The sequence below is a fragment of the Acipenser ruthenus genome, chromosome 33 (assembly GCF_902713425.1).
Source record: "Acipenser ruthenus chromosome 33, fAciRut3.2 maternal haplotype, whole genome shotgun sequence".
In the NCBI taxonomy this organism is placed as follows: Eukaryota; Metazoa; Chordata; class Actinopteri; order Acipenseriformes; family Acipenseridae; genus Acipenser; species Acipenser ruthenus.
This window is the reverse complement of record NC_081221.1, coordinates 13,036,679-13,045,675: the sequence shown is the minus strand read 5'-3', so window position 1 is coordinate 13,045,675 and position 8,997 is coordinate 13,036,679.

Here is an 8,997-nt window from a genome sequence, read left to right as displayed (position 1 = left end):
TACCCTGCTAGGTGGGCTCTGTATCTGTAATCTCTTACCTGTGTAATACCCTGCTAGATGGGTTCTGTATCTGTAACCTCTTACCTGTGTAATACCCTGCTAGATGGGTTCTGTATCTGTAATCTCTTACCTGTGTAATACCCTGCTAGGTGGGCTCTGTATCTGTAATCTCTTACCTGTGTAATACCCTGCTAGGTGGGTTCTGTATCTGTAATCTCTTACCTGTGTAATACCCTGCTAGATGGGCTCTGTATCTGTAATCTCTTACCTGTGTAATACCCTGCTAGGTGGGTTCTGTATCTGTAATCTCTTACCTGTGTAGTACCCTGCTAGGTGGGCTCTGTATCTGTAACCTCTTACCTGTGTAATACCCTGCTAGGTGGGCTCTGTATCTGTAATCTCTTACCTGTGTAATACCCTGCTAGGTGGGTTCTGTATCTGTAACCTCTTACCTGTGTAATACCCTGCTAGGTGGGTTCTGTATCTGTAATCTCTTACCTGTGTAATACCCTGCTAGGTGGGCAGTGTATATGTAATCTGAAACAAAAACAATTTGGAAATGTGAAAAAACATCAAGTTATCAAAAGTGCCCAACCATTTAAAGTAGAGATATCAAAAACACAAGCCAAGTTGCCAAAAACCTCTGGGGCAACCTTGCCCAGCACCAAGCAAATAGGCACAACTGTAAAACCGATGGGGGCCAAGGTTGCCCCAATTGTTTCTACTAACTTGGCTTGTGTTTTTCAGGCACAGTAAAAGCAGATCAAATGCATGAAAAAAACAAGCCAAGTTCGTAGAAACAATTGGGACAACCTTGTCCCTCATCAGTTTTACAGCTGTGCCTATAGTTTCTTGAAACTTGACTTGAGTTTTTGATATCTCTATTTAAATGGCTGGGTAGTTTTGATAACTTGCCGTTTTTTCACATTTGCAATGTGTTTTTGTTTCAGATATACATATACATGGATAAAAGTGCCTGGGGGTCTGCAAAAAATACATTGGGAGAAAAAGGAGGAGATGGACATTTATACCTTCCTTTGGCGACTCATTTCTCTTACTGTATGACAGGTATTGACTTTTATTTTCTACATTTCACCTAAGAGTGTTGGGAACTACAAATTAAAAGTGAAATGGTGCTTCTGGCTGATTTACTTCTGCTGTTCCAGTACCCTGACCACACGTAAACTATCCGTGCTGTATAGAGAGAGTCACTGGCAGTTCTCACGCTTCTCTGTAACTTGCGTGAGGAACTACCGTTCCTCTCGATGCTGGTAAACAGGAGCAATGTTTGCAGGCTGTTCTCATATATTATTGTAGGTGAGACTGGACCTGTCAGAGGGGACTGCAGGGTACACGTTTAGGGTTGGGGTTTGAGAAAGTGAACTTAAAATTAAGGTTTCAGTTGAAAGTGCCTGGATGTAGACTTACATGCAAAAAAAACATACATGGAGTAGAAATACTAGGGGACAGACGGACATATATTTTCTGACAGCGGTACTGGATGGATAGAGAGGGGGGTGATAGGACATCGTTAGCAGGTCCAGGTTGTGTTTTTGGGGTTCAGTGCTGTGTTGAGCAGCAGATGAATGTGTTGGAGGTGTGGGAGAAGCAGCAGCATTATTTGCACGTTGTCTCTGAACAGAGCATCAACACAGAAACCTCATCTTTACCATGAATCACTAATCAATGTGATTGACCCCCAAACAATCTCACTGTAAAGCACAATGTCTCTTCAGTCCTGGAGCCCCTACCCCTGCAACATTAATACCAGGCACACAAAACACACTCGCAACAAAAACTCTTCTTTTTTTACATTTTATTTCTCAGTAAACAGCAGTAAAATAATACATACATTGTTAAAAGTAATATAGAAAACACTTCCCTTGATATTGACTTGTAGATTTTGAGGCAGGGTGTGGTCTGGCTCTTGAAGCTCTCCTGGTATTAATTACGGGGCGCCCTGTTATAAGGAGAAGCATACTAAAGATGTTTTAGTAAAATCACCACTGTTCATTTTTAATAGGAAACACATGTGTACTTTACTGTGTATTTGTGCAAAATTGTATTGAAATTGGATCATCAGTTCTACTGCTATTTAGAGAAAAGCAAAGCACACTGTTGGCCTGTTTCTGATGTCTGTCATTATTGATTTTCATTCCGCACATGAATGTGCTCAATAGCACCCAAAGCTGAACCCAACTTTAAGTGTACAAGAGTTTATCCATATCTGATCATCGCCTCTACTTCTCTTGTGAGAGCTTCAGGAACATGTGATTGTTCTGGTGTTCAGTGCCAAGGCCTGGAGGTTGAAGGTCAAAGTGTTTCCAAAATCATTGAACAGCACCTTGTTTACCTGGGTGACAATCCGTGTGTTACACCTTGTGTGTGAGCTGCGTGTGAAGGACAGACCTAAAGAAGCGTGTCTGTATGCTGCCAGCATCTTGCTTCACTTGACTGCAAATAAAGACAAAGAGCGGAGACAGACAGACAGGCAGACAGAGACAGACAGCCTCCCTGGAGTGGAGACAGAGACAGACAGCCTCCCTGGAGTGGAGACAGAGACAGACCGCCTCCCTGGAGCGGAGACAGACAGCGACAGCCTCCCTGGAGTGGAGTTAGAGATAGAGACAGCCTCCCTGGAGTGGAGACAGACAGCGACAGCCTCCCTGGAGTGGAGTTAGAGATAGAGACAGCCTCCCTGGAGTGGAGACAGACAGCGACAGCCTCCCTGGAGTGGAGTTAGAGATAGAGACAGCCTCCCTGGAGTGGAGACAGACAGAGACAGCCTCCCTGGAGCGGAGTTAGAGATAGAGACAGTCTCCCTGGAGCGGAGACAGACAGAGACAGCCTCCCTGGAGCGGAGTTAGAGATAGAGACAGCCTCCCTGGAGCGGAGACAGACAGAGACAGCCTCCCTGGAGCGGAGACAGACAGAGACAGTCTCTCTGGAGCGGAGACAGAGACAGAGACAGCCTCCCTGGAGTGGATACAGACAGAGACAGTCTCTCTGGAGCGGAGACAGAGACAGAGACAGCCTCCCTGGAGTGGATACAGACAGAGACAGTCTCCCTGGAGCGGAGTTAGAGATAGAGACAGTCTCCCTGGAGCGGAGACAGACAGAGACAGCCTCCCTGGAGCGGAGTTAGAGATAGAGACAGCCTCCCTGGAGTGGAGACAGACAGCGACAGCCTCCCTGGAGTGGAGTTAGAGATAGAGACAGTCTCCCTGGAGCGGAGACAGACAGAGACAGCCTCCCTGGAGCGGAGTTAGAGATAGAGACAGCCTCCCTGGAGTGGATACAGACAGAGACAGTCTCCCTGGAGCGGAGTTAGAGATAGAGACAGCCTCCCTGGAGCGGAGACAGACAGAGACAGCCTCCCTGGAGCGGAGACAGACAGAGACAGTCTCTCTGGAGTGGAGACAGACAGACAAAGCATTTGTTCCATTGCTCACATTTGAATTTTAACCAGTAATGTCCCTTTATCACCCGACAGGCTTACATTGTACTTGGCTTGGAAATGAATATGAATTTAGCAATAAATCACATCAGAATTCAACAGCTTACACTAACTGCCCTGTGCCTTCATGAGTTAAGCTTAATCACTTAATATAACTGCAATATCTAAAGAGAGCTAAAAATAACAAATCAATCATTTTAAACATGGCTTTACCCATCATACTAATAACAACAACAAAGAATAGCAAGGGAATCAATACTAGTGTAGCAGGGCTAGTGAATTATTTCAAACCCGCATTGTACATTTCTGTAGCTCCAAATTTGAACAACATCTTAACACAGAAAACAATGTGAACAATATACCGGCAGGAGTTGATTATAACCTTAATTAACACATCTTCAACTCTAGGTCAATAATTGTAATACCAAGTTTGATGACAACTGGATAAGTGATGCTCCAGAAATTCAACAAAAATCAAAGAATCCATGACTCCCATGACCATCGTGACTTGATCCCAGCCTTAGTTATTACAGCTGTATATTATAAATATATTATTCATAAAAAAAAAAAAAAAAAAAAAAAAAAGATTATTGTATTTAAATTCATAATTAATTGTATTATTTTCAGGGGAAAAAATGTTGGTGCACTGCCTATTTAATGCATCCCAAAATCAATCAATCAATCTTTATTTTATATAGCGCCTTTCATAGTGGACCACCATCACAACGCGCTTCACAAGATGCAGATGTATACTGTAACGGAGCCCTACGGCTCTGGTTTATTTTCACACAGCAGACCCAGACACAGAACGTAAAGTTTAGCGTCATTGCACACTTTTATTATTTACAAAAATAAACAAAACACAAAAACTCCCACATGGAGTAGTAACTAAACTTTTTATTTCAGTACTAACTAACATCGGACGGCTAAGCTGTTTAACTGTTAAACCTCTTCCTGGCTCAGTCCCGTGGCATTCTGGGGGATGTAGTTCTGTTTCGCTCCCTCCCGCGTCTGCCACAATATATATATATATATATATATATAATAAATACAGGTGTTTTTATATGTATTTAAAATAGTAAAATAAAATATATTAAAAGATATTCTTTAAAAGCTTAACCGGAGGCCACAAGTCAGGTCATATCCGGCTCAGTTCCGGATTGCACATAAATACGCTGTGGACTATAAGGAATTTGCGCGCAAGGATGACAAGGTAACATGCTTTTATTTTTACGTACTGAACAGTCTTTGAATTACAAATTAGAAACAACAATTTTTGATGAAACAGGCATTTTTTGCACCGGAGTTAGTGTTCGGTAAAACAGGTCTGTATAATAGCTTCTATTATTTAACCTTAATCGCTTAAGCTAGGCGGCCATCTTAACAGCTAGCGGGTAATACTGCATTGGTAGAAATCTATGGAATATATTTAATAAGATTAAAAAATATATATAATGTGATATCTGTATAATGTGAAATAATGTATAATGTGTATAATGTGATATCTTGTAACAACTGTAAGTCGCCCTAGATAAGGGCGTCTGCTAAAAAATAAAAAATAAAATAAATAAATAAATAAATAAATAAACAATAATATTAATAATAATATTAATAATAATAATCATCATCATCATCATAACAATAATAATAATAATAATAATAATAATCATAATAATAATAATAATAATAATAATAATCATAATAATAATAATAATAATAATCATAATCATAATCATAATAATCATAATAATCATAATAATAATAATAATAATAATAATAATAATAATAGATGATAATTAAGTTATCTGGGATGCAAAGATATTTAGTTAGCACGTTGTTTCAGTAGGGTAAAACAGACAACATTATACTGGGAATGAACACACATATCATATGTATGGGGAGAGCACGTGGCAGGGTTATTGCAGCCGGCATTTCAGATAAGAAATGTAATAATAAAGAGTTCATTTAAATACAACAAAAATCACAATATTTTTGTAATATGAATAACATATAAAAAAACATACATCTCTAATAACACCTGTAATTTTATTGTATTCAACCACATACAACGGTATAGAAAAGTCTGATTCAAAATGGCCACGCTATAACAAAAGGGCCCTCGTCACCTCCCTCCTCCCTCCTTCCCTCCTCCCTCCTCCCTCCTTCGCTCCTCCCTCCTTCCCTCCTCCCTCCTTCCCTCCTCCCTCCTCCCTCCTTCGCTCCTCCCTCCTCCCCTCCTCCCTCCTCCCCTCCTCCCCTCTCGGTTTCTTTTTACCACCAGCCCAGAACAATACTGACCCCTAGTGGTCGAAGAGAGACACACAGAACACCTTGATGGATTAAACCAAATTAAAAACTATTAAATCCACAAGTCAGATGCCTTGTGCCCTGAAAAACACCATTCCATTGGGGCTAGGTTACCGAACAATCTAACAAGGAAACCAAATACTTCAAAACCCTGATTTAAAGCTGTTTAAGGAAATTTGGTGCGATTCATTCTTTAAAACAAACACTTTGAAAAAACATTTTTACCAATTTCACCACTTCCAACACACTTCTCAACTGATCTGTTTCAACTGCAAAAACCTTGCACCTGCCGAGTCCCATTCACAAACTTCAAAGAAATGTTTTAAGAAATGTTTCGTAAAGGTGTTTTAAAAAACAAAATATTTTGACTAATTCAATCAAGTTTGCATTTCATGAAATCACATTTGCAACTGCTTTTGAGAGTTTAATCTTGATTTTTAAAGCACTGTTTAACCTCAGAGAACCTTTACAAAATAATTAAAAAAACATTTCTAAACTATTCCTTCAAGTGTTGCTATTAGGATCCAAAGAGGGTCACACCTAATGTTAAAAAATAAGAAACTGCAATGCTTAAAGACTCGTCTTTAGCAAACATGTCCATTTATGTTTTGTAATAATTATTTTTTAAAATTCACATCATTGCAGGTTACTGAAGTATTTAATTAACTGTTGTAAACACATTCAGAAAGCTATATATACTGACTGAGTTTCTCAAACTACAGGGTTTCAACACAAACTGCCCTTAAGTATAATATGTTTTCATATTCTATATAAAATATATACTGAATTCATATTCCAGTAGGCTGACAATGTTGTCGTGTTTAAATTATTCAAATATTTTATTATACATGAAAAATACACAGGACAAAAAATTCAACTTACCTTCCAGCTCTGTCTATAGTTGTCAAACTGATATTTCAAGAGTTTGTTCCTTATTCAAATGAGAGATACTTCCTCATTTCAGTTTCTATGATGACTCCTGCATTGTTTCAACATATCAACTGTCAAACCTCGCCTCTGTTTAACCCTTTAGGCTTTTTACAGGCAACACTGACCATTTTAATTTTAAAATGGTCATTTTACAGTAATATACCCCAAACTTGGTTTCAGCTACATCAGAGGAGACAGAGCCCAGCTTACGGTACTGCAAAATAAAACTGAAATAATAAACAAAGCACAAGTCTGCATTGAAGCAGCATGGGCTTAACGTTAAGGATGAAAAGACATTCGGTTTGCACCTGATTAGACAGCAGCAACAGAACACAATGGCACTCAGTCACTTACTAATCAGAAGGTGCAGGAAATGCATTTGAGCTGATCTGAACAAGTGGACCAAGACAGACCGATCACGAAAGCCAACCCATTGAACAATGAAAACATATATTGTATAATGTGAAATAATGTATAATGTGATATCTTGTAACAATTGTAAGTCGCCCTGGATAAGGGCGTCTGCTAAGAAATAAATAATAATAATAATAATAATAATAATAATAATATAAACCGATCAAAGATATATAGTGAAGCCACTGTTTAGATTGTTAAAAAAAGAGCCTAAATTGTCAGTGAATTTCCCATCAAATGTTTTGCAAACGTGCACAAAGCCTGAGCTGTAGCAGCAGGTGAGTAATATAACATCAGCAGTGGGGGTTTCACATCTTCTACAGCCACAGAACTTCCCCTTCACTCTTAACAGTAAATGTGACTGATACTGCAGGTCTTTCCACAATTATACATCAAAATAAAACCGTTTCAGATGACTAGAGATTCGGATCTAGGACTTTTGTTTTGTGTTCCTCAAACCATTTTCACACAGTGTAATAAACCAATCACTGAGACAAACGAATGGAAAATAAAGGCACGAGTCAGATGAATTATAGAATGAATAAAACACCTTTCTCATGAGCACAAGAAAATAAAAATCAAATAATCCTCAACACACTGATCAAACGCTTTACACAGGAATTTGGTGTGATTCTCCCTTTCAAACAAACGACTGAAAAACCAGAGCTTAGCTGCAATATATATATATATATATATATAGCCTATATATTACACTAACTGTCTTCATCTGTTATTCCCATATCCACAGATTTAGAAGAGAGAGACGTCACCGCAGACGTGTGACACCTTACCCAGCTCCTCACCGCGACATTTCCCAGGTGAGTACTGTAAGGTGTGTGTGTGTGTGTGTATATATATATATATATATATATATATATATATATATATATACAGTACTGTGCAAAAGTTTTAGGCAGGTGTGAAAAAATGCTGTAAAGAATGCTTTCAAAAATAGACATGTTAATAGTTTATATTTATCAATTAACAAAATGCAAAGTGAGTGAACAGAAGAAAAATCTACATCAAATCCATATTTGGTGTGACCACCCTTTGCCTTCAAAACAGCATCAATTCTTCTAGGTACACTTGCACACAGTTTTTGAAGGAACTCGGCAGGTAGGTTGGCCCAAACATCTTGGAGAACTAACCACAGTTCTTCTGTGGATTTAGGCAGCCTCAGTTGCTACTCTCTCTTCATGTAATCCCAGACAGACTCGATGATGTTGAGATCAGGGCTCTGTGGGGGCCATACAATCACTTCCAGGACTCCTTGTTCTTCTTTACGCTGAAGATAGTTCTACTCCACCATACCTCCACCATGCTTCACTGTTGCCTGCAGACACTCATTCGTGTACCGCTCTCCAGCCCTTCGGCGAACAAACTGCCTTCTGCTACAGCCAAATATTTCAAATTTTGACTCATCATCTGCTGCCATTTTTCTGCACCCCAGTTCCTGTGTTTTCGTGCATAGTTGAGTCGCTTGGCCTTGTTTCCACGTCGGAGGTATGGCTTTTTGGCCGCAAGTCTTCCATGAAGGCCACTTCTGACCAGACTTCTCCGGACAGTAGATGGGTGTACCAGGGTCCCACTGTTTTCTGCCAATTCTGAGCTAATGGCACTGCTGGACATCTTCCGATTGCGAAGGGAAGTAAGCATGATGTGTTTTTCATCTGCTGCAGTAAGTTTCCTTGGCCGACCACTGCGTCTACGGTCCTCAACGTTGCCCGTTTCTTTGTGCTTCTTCAAAAGAGCTTGGACAGCACATCTGGAAACCCCTGTCTGCCTTGAAATTTCTACCTGGGAGAGACCTTGCTGATGCAGTATAACTACCTTGTGTCTTGTTGCTGTGCTCAGTCTTGCCATGGTGTATAACTTTTGACAGTAAACTG